Source organism: Lissotriton helveticus, chromosome 2_1, assembly GCF_964261635.1.
Source record: "Lissotriton helveticus chromosome 2_1, aLisHel1.1, whole genome shotgun sequence".
Lineage (NCBI taxonomy): Eukaryota > Metazoa > Chordata > Amphibia > Caudata > Salamandridae > Lissotriton > Lissotriton helveticus.
In genome coordinates this window covers 752,381,373-752,395,412 of record NC_136059.1, presented here as the reverse complement: position 1 = coordinate 752,395,412, position 14,040 = coordinate 752,381,373, and the positions used below count along the sequence as shown (strand labels likewise).

The following is a 14,040-nucleotide window of genomic DNA, read 5'->3' as shown; positions in this document are numbered from 1 at the left end:
TATCACAGCGCGGTCTTTCTCCTGTCGGCCAATCACGTCGCGACTCTTTCTGACGTCACTTTTCTCCGCTTCGCAGCAGCACCCCTCCTTTCTCAACTCGTCTCCCGGTCCTGCATGCGTCCCATTCATACACCGAAAAATGACTACTTCCGACCAAGCGGTCACTTCCCTCGACTGTACGTCCACAGTCTATATGTAATTGTCAACACAACTGACGAAATGTCTATCGTCCCTCTGATAGGTTGCTTACACACACAGTAACTTCCGACCAGCGTCCGTTACTCACGCACTCACTCTTACGTTCCCCCTATCTCGGTCTTTCGGGTGATCAATGGTACCTCATGACCCCCTTCACACTAGTTAACAATTACTCTGGGTGTCCGATACACCCGAACCACTTAAGCTCTCCTTGAACTTAAGATTTCCACCGGTTGCGCGCGCTCACAACCTGTTCCACAGTCACTCTACAGACATTCAACTCCGCCAAACATTACAACATAGATACAATACAAAAACACCGCAATCTAACACGCATGACCCTTTATACTCACTCTCGACCGATACTGCTGCTTTTTCTGTCTCACGTCATCCGGATCTTCTTCGGCGGGCGGTTCTTCCGATCATCGATTTCTAGGGGCCTTGGGGTAAGCTAACCTGGCCTAGGTCACCGTCCTCAAGAAGGCAACCATCCTCTATAGCTACCAACTGGAAGGGCGAGATTTTGATCGATACCTTATCACTATTGATCCAAACCTCGGTCTGGTCGTCTGAACCTTTGTTGCCTGTCTTTGAGGAAGAAAGTGCATCTATTAGCAAGTTAGTTCACCCAATAAAGGACTCTGCTCCCAAAGATCACAAACAACTTCTAGCTTTCAAAAGTTTATTGTAAAGATATGATAAGCTGCAAATACAGGCATCTCAGAATGAGATTCACGAGATACACAGGTCCAACTACATACATGTGCTCTCTGAAAGCCCTCAGACGAGCAACGGAAATTACTAACACAAGTTCTAAGAATAATAAAGCTATCAGCATTGACGCATATCTCTCCTTCATTTAAGTTGGAGGAAAACACACAGGTTAGGCTGTCCCTACCCTGCTCTAGATGGTATCCCTACTTAACCAAATCCCAACCTAACAAAGGTGTCAGCAGTAAATGACCCCCAAGGGAAGTCACTCACTCTAAGTCTCTTGGTGAAAACCTATAGTTCTCCAGTCATGACCCCTCTCTGCCTACCCATCCGCTCTCTAAAGGGTCCTCAGGTATCTGCTCTAACTCCACCCAGGGGTGCTGTCCCTAATACAAAACAGTCAACAACATTTGAGACGCCCCTTGTGAGACGCCCCTCACGTGGTGTAGCTTCTGGCTTTTTCCATGCTGCTTTGTATTGGGCCTCATACGTTGGAGTTGACCTTGCTTCTCAGACTCTTCTCCGGCCCGCTGATACCCCTTAAACATTCCGGAACCCTCCTCCATGTCTGGGCCGTCTACTGAACAGACCTCTATTCATTCATTTATAATTGGATCCCCCCTTTTCCCTTGCAGACAGACATCTGCAGCCAAGAACCCAACTCTCATAGACTTCCAAAAAGGTTTGCAACATTTCTCGGCCCAGACATGTACGTGTAAATCAATGTTAAAACATTTCAGGCCTACAGCATTTCTCATAATGATTATAGCATTCAACTTCTTCATTAATTAAGCATGTTAATACTCTTATTCTATTAATCAGTAAACACATCTATAAATCATGGCTCATTAATGCAATGACCAAAACATTAGTTCAATCTATGTCGTGAAAAGAAACACCTTCCCCTTCCCTTCTAGCTCTGGCCCTGAGGCCTACCACATTCTGCGTTTAACCACATGCCATCTTACATTTTAGCAGCTTACACGACATGGATTCAGGAATAATCACATCTAATAAAATCATATAGTGTCACACATTTCTGTATTAGTTCCACTTCTACTTAAATCTCTACATTAGCTATACATTCAGAATATAATTGCAGATACTACTAGCACTCATGGCATTTCTCCTCATGATTTGTGCTTACTACAGGTAAGTGTGATGCACTCATACATTTAGGTCAGTTTGCGCTCTCTCACTTCCACAGCCTCCCTGCCTGCAGCTAATGACTCCCTTGCCTACTTAACCAGGCCTTTGCCTGCAGCTCAAGCACGTCTCCTCTCTAAACCATTTCCACATAACTGCCGAAAGCAATTACGACTCCCTTTCTTTATATTATCAGGTAACGCAGTTTTTACGCAATAGATAAAGTTGAAAATATTCAGGTCCCTTGTCCTCTGAGAACAACTCCCACCTCCTCCCCAAAACAGCCCCTCGTGCTCGCCCATTCACGATCTTGTGCCTCGAGCGTTTTGTTTAATAAGCGACATAAAATCCTTTGTATTCCTTTTGCTTGTTTCTGTGCACATTAACGCGGGATCCTTTTAGTATTCCATTAGTTTCCTGTTTATTGCATTTTTAGCTTCCTTGCATCCTGAGTCACTCCATTCAGCCGCTTCTGTAATTACCACGCTTGTTTTACAGTTGGGATGGGGTCCACTTGAAAGCACTGAGAGCTTCCTCACCAATAATTAGTAAAAGTTCGCTGGGTTTGAATTACTGCATCGAGACCGATGTTTCGTTTTGTTTCCCATAATTGAGGTAGACTTGAGCGGCCGCCTATTTCCGGCTTTCAAAAATGCACTCTTTAGTGGCCAAGTTCAATTTCAACAAATGCTGCGTGGCACTGAATGTGAGTCATTCAGTAACACAATCTCTTATATATAGTGCACAACATACAGGAATGTGATGTCAATCCGCACGTAACTCTCCTAGCCCTCACTAATACTATATATAACACTCAGGGGTCGGGCTGCCGAATGTTAATCAGTCAGACTGCGCAATGGCGCCCCTCTACTGCACCACCCTCTTACTCTCACCTAAGACAGAACCCTCGTGGGTCATGTCCATCATCCAGTACTTTATCAGTCCACAGCAGTAAACCATTCATCACCAGTTTAATAAGCACGGAGTAACTAAACTGTTCGCCACACACAGCTCACCAATCGAGGACTTTAACGTAGTCCAGCACTCTGGGTGTCAACAAACCATCTATCATGACAGCTCATAATGACAATCATATATAGGAGGATAATAACAAACTCCATCCAAGCAGATCTCCGGGGCATTTCTCCTTCCAACCTCAGGACCATCAAATGTAAACAAAAAATCTCAGAATGTGCAACCAACTGCGGTAACCAGCTTACTGGAATATGATCATAGGAAGTACCGCAAAGCGATCAGGAAGGATGTTCAAAGCTGCCAGCTTACTGGAAACCACAAACGGTGTGCCTATTCATTCTCACACTCCGATTGTGGGTAAACCATTTTTCACTATCTGCCACTCTGCTCTAGGTTAATATATGTGATGTACCTAATCATTCTGCACTATCACTTGAGCTGTTCAAGTTTGACGTCTATTGTTCGACTCATCTCATCCAGACTCACAGCTTCCCTTCTGTATTTACTACATTGATGCCCAGATCCATCTCGAGATGTGGGGAGAAATGGGGATCATGAAACAAAATGCCTCTAATCATAGGTGGAAAAAAGACTGGGTGTTCAGATGTTATTGCAAGCCTAAGGCAAGCAAGCCTGAGATAATTGTCATGGGCAGCAGAGTAGACCTCAGGATCCATGCTTTTATTTGCCAGGAAATGGGCTCCTGTTCCATCCCACCCTGGTGGTAAAAAACAATGGCTTTAAACAATCGTTATCACCAAACTATAGGTAAATGCAATGTCAACACTGTCTCTTCCAGAAGAAAACTTCACAAACTGTTAACCAGTGTTCATTGGCCACAATTCATCATTAACAGTCTGGTGGGGGGGAATGGGAGGGGGGGGGGGGTGCAGTGTCATGCATGAAATGTAGAACCAATTTGTATTTTGGGCCTTCCCAGATGTTTGCTTCTCCAGCTCAAATGTATTCAGAGTGAAGTTGCCTGTCTACTACATTAAGCAACAATTAGTATCAAACATTTGCTCTTTAACAGGTGCCCCATCAAGGACTCTTCTTGAAGTGTGATGCTCTAAGAGTTTGTCCTCAGCACAATGGTGAGTGTTCTTTTCCGTTCCCGACCATGTTGCTGTGAAGTGGCCAGCAGCACACATTCTGGTTGTAGCAGCACATAATGCTATATCCTAGGCTGTCATCCGAGCAAAGACGTTTTGTGAGAGTACCCACATAGTCCTGGCTGGTACACATAGGCCCATATTCCCAAAGGTTTAGCATTGGGGATGCCAAACCTTTTTGGTGGATCAATAAATCAAAGCTAATTGGTGTTAGTGTTGGTTTGTATGGGAAAGCAAGGCAAAGCAGCAGCGCAAAACACTGCTTTGCATTACTTTGCGTCTAGGGGGTGTTACATGGGTGCTACAAGGGCATTTCAATGCAAACATCCAAGCTTTTTGATACTCTAAAAACACCACTGTAAGGCAGGTGTTAAAAAGAAAAATGTTTTCATTTCTTCTTATTTTCCGACTTTGCATGTGTGCTGCACTTTTCAGCACACATACAAAGTAGGAAGAGCTTTGAAGTGTGTCTAGGCATAGTATCTTGTATAGGAAGGCTACCCTTCCTGTACAAAACGTATGCCAGACTCTGGCACGCACCCTAGCACTATGGCACTAAGGTGTGTGCCTGACACACAGCACCTGAAATCAGTGCCGGCGCTAGGGAAAGGGGAGGAGAGTAACATATATCTGTGAATATGGTGCTCTCCTACTCTCTCCCTGTCACGCCATGCAGTGCTTCCTCTTTGGGGGCTGCCCTGCGTTCCGTGACAATTTTGAGAATCTGGACCCCTATCTACTAACATGAGTAGACAGGGCCTAGAGTTAAAAAAGTAATGCTTCTGGAAAGCAGGCTTTGAAAGGAGAAAAAGGAGAAATGTTGTAATTCCTCCTTGTTTTGCGACTTTGCACGTGTGCTGCACTGTGCAGCACACATACTAAGTAGGAAAAGCTTTAAGGTGTATCTAGTCATAGTGTTTTGTACAGGAAAAACACCCTTCCTGTAAATAACCTATGCTAGATCCAGGAACACGCCCTAGCACCATGACGCAGAGGTGTGTGCCTGGTGCATGGCGCTGAAATCAGCAACTGCACTAGGGAGAGAGGAGGGGAGAGACATATCTCTTTGAATAGGGTTCTCTCCTGCTCTCTCCCTATTATGCAACGCAGAGCAGTGTTTTTGCCTGCTGCGCTGCGTGCCTTGACACCTTTCAAAGTCAGCCTTAGATAGGCAAAATAGTCTAGTGTTGCTTTAATGTATGCTCACATTCTTGCCTTGTTGAATATGACTTACACTTGACATTATCTGGAGCTGACCTTCTCAGAAGAAGTGGGCTCTCCACTTTACATTCTTCATATCTCTGCAATGGTGGTTGGTGACAATCACATCGGTGGGGCGCAAAAGTATTAAAAATACACGTAATAATGCAAAATACACAAAAATATAAATATACACAAAAAAAATTAACTTACCTTACACTGCCGCTCGATGTTCTGCAGCAGGTCTTCGTCGTTCTGCTGGATGTCTTCAGAGCAAAGTCCACAGCCAACTCTCTCATCCAATCAAGACACTGTTCTCATGCTGTTAAGCAGCACAAGTGAAGAATCTTTATTGGCTGGAGCAGATGAGAGATGTCTCTGCAAAGAGAGATGTCATTGCTGTGTTTTGTGACACAATTTCCATCACAGAATGTATATAGGCAGGGAGTCTTCTGGGGTGATAGAGGGTGTTTTTGTTTATTGCATAAGCACTAAAGCATATTTATAAAGGTGTGGATATAAAGTTTATTGACTCGATCCCACATGATTGACATGTATGGTTTTAAATTTACAGCCCGGATGATGTCCGTTTGGACGAAACGCGTTCGCTGGTCTGAGCTGACAATGTGTGATGAAAAATATTGATTGAATAAACAATGTGATTGAAATGAAAACTTGAGTCTCAAGTATATATTTGGATGGAATAAGTTACGAAATAAAAATTATTACTCTGTGAATATTGGAAGAATTTTTATTGACTGATTAGAACACGCTCCTTTCGACAAAAATTGGACTTTATATGCACGTGGCCCAGTGGCGGTGAGGCAACTGAAAGTTGAGAGTGGGGACAGAATAACGGAATTTGTTTTAATAATAAACCAGTGAACCCTTGTTTTAAGCCCTCACTGACTTTGTATTGATTTTTGGTACATTTATTAAGTGATAACTTTAGTTTGAGAACAGCTCGAAAAATGCTTCTTCAATTCATTTGAATTGTAATTTAAAAACCTCTTTTGTGATATAGTCGGATTTGGCATTACTTTTAGAATCCTGACATTTTTCTTCTCAAACAAATGTGACTTTCTGCTAGTGTCCAGAGTCACAAAACTGTTAATGGCTATCCAGTGGTGTGATGTGTTTTCCTTCCACTCAGGGGAAAGAAGGGCCTGGGGGCGGAGGGGGTTGTACTCAGCCCTTTCTGAGCTTCAAAGTGTAACCTGAGGGCTGCACCCATATCCTTCTGAGGATGCCTGCTGTGTCACTGGCAAATGCTGCTAACATTTTGGCTTGCATTTCCTTTGTTTCACTAGCCAAGCTGGAGCCAGACCCAGGGTAATTGGAAGAATGGACTATACATATACATACTACATATATACTATATACATACTATACAGCTTAGGGTTAGACAAATAGTGTGGCCTCCAAAGATGCTGGGACTGGGTATAAAAGTGGCACCATTAGAACCTCTCATCAGAACATTTCTAGGCCTGAGAAGATTGAGAACAATAACTGCTCTGCTTTCTGATAAAGGAAGATTGGACCAGCTTGCCTTAATACCAGGACCCTAGAATTGACTCCAAGAGTCTGTTGGCTGACCTCCTGGTTGAACTATAGGGATACAACATGCTTCCATAGGCCCCTCCTGCTTTCCATTTGACCAGACCCAACTGGACATGACCTGGTCCCCTCTGTGGGAATAAGTCTTGACCACCCAAGTACTATCCTCAAAGGGCAGAGTGTCCTCTTCTCTGCTCAACTGAAGGTTTCACTGGGTCCAATGCAGAAAGGTTCAGACCCAGACAGGGTATCGCATCACAGCATTTCATAGCTCCTGTTGGGCTGCTTCACTGGATTTGACACAGGGTCCTACCTCAAATACCAACCCCAAATCACATGCAGGAGGGAGCTGGAAGACATGGGGGGCCCATGAAGCAGCAGCTAGGTAGTGGGATGCCCTCTTTTAATGCTGCCTGACTTCAACATGGTGGATTCGGGCCCACAAAACGGTGTCACCATGCCCATAACACTGACAATAGCTGGAATCTTTACGGGGCATGTCGAGCCCGACCCCCCCACTAACTGTGTTTACCTCGGGACTGGAGATGTTTTGACCCTAAACTAGGCTGAAGATTTAGAGGCTGTGCCTGAACTGAAGATGGCACCCGAGCCGGGGCTACTCTGAAGTCATAGCCATTAATAATTCCTAAGCATCTACGAACGCATTTTGCCTGACTTCAAGATGGCCACTAAACTACACTCCTTTTCCTATCTTGCCACCCTTGCTATCTCCACTCGCACGTCTCTGGATTTAAGACTTTCAGTCCCACCCTGATCCTTTCTCTTATCCGGCGGAGTCCGAACTGTATGACCGATTCCTGGTGGAGCTGCTCCGCTCAGCTCTAGGGGAGACTGGCTCTGGCACCCCACTATGGCTGTCACCTACCCAGCCGGACTTTGGACATATATCTCGTCTCTTTCTCCACTGCTTACTCTTTCCTGTGGAGTCTCAGCTCTCCCTGGCCCTTTTTGATCTTGATTTTCTTTTCTCGATAAAAACTCCTGTTTTGAATATGTTTTCATTCGGTAACTAACATGAATATTTTTGTAACTTGTAACCTGCTGTTTACTTATGTAAAGCGCTCTGATACCTCCGGGTCTAGCCAGCGCTATATAAAACTCAAATAAATAAATAAATAAAACACCACTCCTGATTAGCAGCTCAATGGCCCTGATGCGGTGTGACTCAGCCTTGCAGAGCAGCACCATGCAGCCCACACAAAAAGGATGAAAATTATAATTCCAAGTGGACTGTACCTAGTCCCATACCCGAATGGCACTCCATCATAGTCGGCCTGAACGTTTGACTTTGTCCAGTCCAGCGCGATCAGTTACTGCTTTGTGCTTTTTTTGCTATAGTTCCACCATAATCTTTAAAAACTCATAACTTCTGATCCACTATTTAAATTTTGGATTTTTAGTTAGTGTCATTTTATTTATTATAATATTCTTTTTCTAAATCGATTTGGAATGTATCTTCTGTGGTGCTTTCCCTTTATTACTGTTTGAGTACTGTATATATACTTTATACATTTCCTCTAATTTAAGCCTGGCTGATTGTTCCAGGTTGCCAGAGTGTTAAACACAGGTTTATTTAGTAACTTTTGTGGTTCACACTGCCAAAGAATGTGATTATTCTTTAAAGTGTGGTTCTCCCCCACTTCAACAAATAATCCAATTTCTTAAAGTGACAAACTCTGACAAGGACACTACAGGTTTTAGGCAGGAAAATGGCAACTTTCTAAAAGTGACATTTTGAAAATAGTAAGTCTGCCACATAATTGAAATCTTCCCACCTGATCCTCATATAGGGCAGCATTTCTCACAGAAGGGGAATCAAGAAATTCAGAAAGGAAGGTTGGTCAGTATTTGGGGCATACTTATTGTGCAAAATGCCATTCTTGTCATCTAACTTTCATAGCACCAGTAGACATCTGCCCTAAGGTTCGATGACTGCCTTATTCAAGGGGAAGGGCACCCCAGGTCTGAATGCAAATAAGTGCCCCCATCACACATGCAGAGTAAGCCGTGCAGTACAGTTGTCCTCATTATCCCTTGTGGAGTGCTTATGCCCTCAGGGTCCGAGAAATGTATCTCTTGTAGCAACGCAACCTCAGGCCCCCTTTGCTTTAGGTAGGCCAAGACATTATAGCGCGTAGAGGATGTGGACAGGTCCTGCCCGCAAACTCCAGGTGATCCATCAGATTTCGTCATCCCTGCAGACAAGCACACATGCATCCCAGTGCACACTTTCCCCCGTGCCAGCCACACAACCAGAGCACCAACCACCAGCAAAAGAAAACAGTCACACCTACCCCATGCACATTGCTAACAAACCAAATATCAACAACTATGGAAAAAACCCATAAACTGCCTGTAACCCCCCTCCCATACTGTGATATGTGTACATCCTGTCCAAACAAATTATGGCAAGTAGCCTACAAAGTAGGACTCATCAACAAGTGATGAGCTAACCAAGTCTATATCTGAATGTCAGTAGGAGAGGGAGTCCAGCCAGTCCAAAAATCAAAAACAGTGGAAATATCTTATATACTACAGGCCCTCTGTTTATTCCCAGCTGCCATAGCCAGTAGAAAGAAATTAAAGACATTGAAACTCAGAAGGATAAAATACAGCCACCACAGTGCTGCACTGCAAATGCGGCAACTGCTTCAAATAATGTAATTCGGCATGCCCAGGGTAATCCCTGAGGAGTGTCCTCTAGTCCTGTCATCGTGGAGCTCACCAAGCTCAGCGTGGGTCTCCTGTGGGAATGCATCCCGGGATGTGTGGAGTTCCCTGCAGTGCTTAGGGAGGCTGCCTTCCCCACTGCCCTTGTCCTTTCCTCGGTTGCCTGCTGTATAGTAGGTCAGTTCACTCGCCGCTGTCGAGAGTGCCTACACTTCTGGTGTGCCCGCTGGTTAGGGGCTGTGGGCTCCTGGCGCACTGTCCCTTTGATTTGATTTGGGTATTTGTAGAGCACAATTATCACTCCAAAAGGAGCATCCTGGCACTGTGCGGAAATAAGCAGAGGGTGTCAGACAGACAGGTGATGCATCTCAATTTATACAAGTGAAGAACAGAATATATTGGTAGACCCAAAGATCCAAGTTTTCAAGCCTTTCCTAAATTGGGTATCTAATTCCGTTAAACACAAATGTGTAGGCATGAGATTCCATGCTCTGGTTCCCAGGACTGCCAAGGATTTTCCTCCTTTCTTTTGTGTACCTAAAGTTAGGATGTTTTAGTAGGTTTGCCGAGGAGGATCTAAGTGTCCTAGCAGTGATGTATGGAGTGGATCTCGTTGCTAAGTATTTGGGTCCTTAATCTCTAAAAGCCCTTAATGTCATTAACAGAAGCTTAAATAGAATTCTTTTTTAAAAAGACAGCCAATGAAGGGTTTTAAGGGCTGCAGAGGCAGAAGATCGGCATGGCAGTTTCAACACCAGGTGGGCCGCTGCATGTTGTACAACCTGTAGCTTTTTTAGTACTTGTTTGTTAAGTCCTGAAAACAGGCTGCTACAGTAGTCTAATCTAGACAGGATAAATGCTACTGCTACTGTCTTCTTTTCATGGAAGGGGATAAGGTCAAAAACATTTTAAGAGTTTGGATAAGACTGAAGCACATCCCAGCCACTGCTAGGGCTTGTGGCCCAAACAAAAGAGACGCTTAGAATTTTACCACAAGAATCTTAACTACTTCCACTGTATTGGGCAGAACATGTGCTTTTTCTGGTCACCATTTGCTAGGATTGAAGGGAATACCCTTGCCTACTAACATTACCTCAGTCTTATCAGTATTGCATTTAAGATGGCTGAATCTCATCCATACAATGACCTCTGATAGACATTGCTTGAAGTTAAGCTCTCCTTCATTGGACTCTTTGTCTAAAAAGAAGCTGAATTGTGTGCCATCTGCATAATTGGTTGTTTCGATGTTAAATGATGATATTAACAAGATTAGCGGGTCCATGTAGATGTAAAACAGAAGGGGGCTAAAAGAAGAGCCCTGTGGGACACCTGAAGTGATGGTGTGTTCGGTTGAGAGAAATGATCCTAAGGCCACTGTTTGTCTGCAGTTAGTAAGAAAAAGTTTTATCCAGGCTAAGGCAGAACGAGATATGTAACAGTTTTTCATTCAGGATAGAAGAATGTCATGGGAAATTTGATCAAATGTGGACGACAAATCTAATAAGATCAGAACCACATTTTTTCCTTTATCTAAGATTAGTTTCAATGTATCCACCATTTCTAATAGTGCAGATTCGGTTGCGTGCTTAGGACAGAAACCGGATTGATGGGTTGCAGTATCTTGGCTTCCTCAAGGAAATCAGTGAGCTAATTATTGACCAGTCGTTCTGCAATTTCCCCAAGAATGGGTAATAGCGAAATGGGGCAAAGATTAGAGAGCGTGGAAGGATCCATGACTTGTTTCTTTTGGAGACGTTTGACCACTGCCAATTCCTATTCTGCAGGGACTTTTGCTGTGGCAAAGGATGAATTTATTATGTTATTAATAACTGAGTTAACAATATCTATGATCTTGTGAAGTACAGTAGGAGGACATGCATCAAAGGGTGATCCTAATTTGCAAGAAGCAATAGCTTAACAAGATTGATCAGTGAGATTCTATCAAAAACCTGGAAGGATGGTCCTTTGTAGGTGGGATCATGCTCTAAATCTTGAGGATTCATGTGTAGAGTGCTTAATTTTTTTTGAATGTTAAGATTTTTTTGTTAAAAAAAAGCTGAAATTTGATCACATAAAATCCATGATGGGGTAATTTCCTTGACTAACATTTTTGGGTTAATAAAGGATTTTACAATTGTGAAAATAATTTTCTGATCATGTTGAGCATCTAATATTCTTTTTTAAAAATACTCTTTTTTTGCTAGCTTGATTTGTAGATGATCATTTTTCCTGCTAATTTTGAAGAGGCTTCATTCTTCTGCTTGGTAGGCTCTTCTCTACCTCCGTTTCAGTTGATTGCACTGGATGTGGAGCTCTGCTAGTGTATACGTGTTCATTGAGCTGAAGTATTGGATATGTGTTTGTTTGTATTTTGCCCTATTGGAGGTAGATCATTGCTGATCAATGTAATCCATGTATAAATAAATTGAGTATCATCTAGAGTATTTCCTGATAGGGTAGGCATAGATGCTTGTGCTACATGAGGCAACTCTAATTTCGCTTTCATCTTGACCCATTTATGACTGGTAATGAAATTGTATTTTGATTCAGAGGGTAAGTTATGCAAGAGAGATTGCTATTGAGCTAAATTAGCATATGGTCTGACCAGACTTTAGGAACTGAAATACTAATTTTTAATGAGGTGAAGTTGGAACAAACTCCATCAAGAGTCTGTCCTACCTGATGTGTAGGGGCTGAGACCAACTGGTGAATTCCAAGAGTTTTTTGTTATATTTCATGAATTGTATCTACTCCTGGTTCTTTCTGGCATTTTAGGTGGAGGATAAAGTCTCCTAGGAGAGTAAAGTTTGAATATCGGAGGGTGAGGTGGCCTAATGTGTCTCCTAAAGTTTCTAGAAATTCAAGGCTAGAGCCGGGGAGATGGGGGTGGGGGGCGATAAATCAAGCCTCCTATAAAGTAGGAGGAGCAATTGAGTTTAAAACTCAGGCTTCCTATCCCTTTTAGGGAGGGAAGGTCAAAGTTCATAAACTGGAGAGACTCACAATAGATAATAGCGAGCCCTCCTCCTCTTATTTCATTTCTATCTTGTCTGCAGATTTGTATAAATAGGAGGGAGGGCTAGTACAATGTTGGGGTTACACTATTCCTTGAGCCTTGACTCTGTGTTAAGAAAATCAAGCTGTGAATCAATATTCAGCTCTTTGATGTCTTGGGCATGTTTACAGAGAGAACGGGCGTTGATAAGCCCTCCCCTTCCCCCCCCCCATAACCATTTATCAGATCGTGTCTTACAGGATGTCATTGGTCTAACATCAGATAAAACTTCCATTCAGTTCTGCATTTGAGACATGAATACGGCATGCAGCCTAGCTTTTGTTTTATCAGCTGTGCTTTCGAGGCGGCAGGTCCATTAAGTAGTGGTGCCTGCTAACCACTAGAGGACTACAGCACCGAGATGGCGGCTCCCTTTGTCATAACTTACCAGCCTGTCCCATGCTGCAGCAGGATCCTTGAAAAAGTGAGAATTTTCTTCCACCTGCACTATCAAACAGGCCAGGAAAAGCAAGTAATAAGGCATCCTTAGCTCATGAAGTCTCCTCTTAACTGAAATGAATGAAGCCCACTGAGTTTGAACCTGGATGGTAAAGTCAGGATGGAGAGAGACCTCAGCATTCATCACCACCAAGGGGCAATGGTTGCGTACCTGCTGAAGGAGGAAGTCCCTATTGGAGAAATGTAGGAGACAGGCCACCATTGGGCAGTGTAGTGCTCTAGCTTAAGATGGAAAACAAGGAACCTGTGTTACCGGTCCAGGGTATAGAACTTAAACATCGTCTTCAGGGCCAAGACCTCCTGAACCTCTCTCCAATAGCCTGACGATCCTAATGTATTTACGATGAGCTCTCCATTGCTGGTTGTCCAGTCTGACAGTGAGTATGTGATCCCAACTCTGTGAGATGAAGTTCCATATTTAGGGCCTCAGGCACTAAGGTTTTTACTGACGACCCTAGGGCAGACACCGTCACTGCCACCTTCTTGGAGTCCTCGCAATTGAAATCTAGCTCAATCTCAATAGAGTCAATCTCGCCCTCCCAAGTAGCATTGATCGCAGCCAAAAGCTTATTGAGTTTGTTGTCCCTGTGGGAGGAGTCCATGACCCCAGAGCACTGCTTGATCCCCTTCTGGGGGCGCTCATTGGAGGATTGTCCTTGGACTTCTGAGTGTGGCCCATGTCTGGGTCAGAGAAGGGAGAGTGATGTTCCCCTCAGATTCAGTATTCAAAGTCAGCAGCATTAATGCTAGGGGGTGCAACACCAACAGCCACGACTGTAGTGGCAGAGACGTGGGGGTGCTAGGCAGGCAGAAGAAGCCAAGGCCACCACCAGAAGGGAAATGAAGGGAAAACCTGCCTCACCATGTAACAAATTGTACAGCAGTCATGGAAGTCCCCGCGGGCAACAAGGGCAAACTCCAGCCAACTAGATG

General features: G+C 43.8%; 1 protein-coding gene across 4 annotated transcripts in view; it reads right to left on the bottom strand.

Moving 5' to 3' along the window:
- Positions 1-14,040, bottom strand: part of LOC144819488 (myb-related transcription factor, partner of profilin-like) — a 522,799-nt gene that overhangs the window by 120,466 nt on the left and 388,293 nt on the right. Inside the window, exon 4 of one of the 4 annotated variants that reach the window (XR_013607401.1) lies at positions 5,559-5,723. The exons of the other annotated variants lie outside the window; for them this stretch is intronic. The gene's annotated coding sequence lies outside the window, so the exon portion shown is untranslated. The remainder of the gene's footprint in view (positions 1-5,558; positions 5,724-14,040) is intronic. 4 annotated transcript variants of the gene reach the window in all.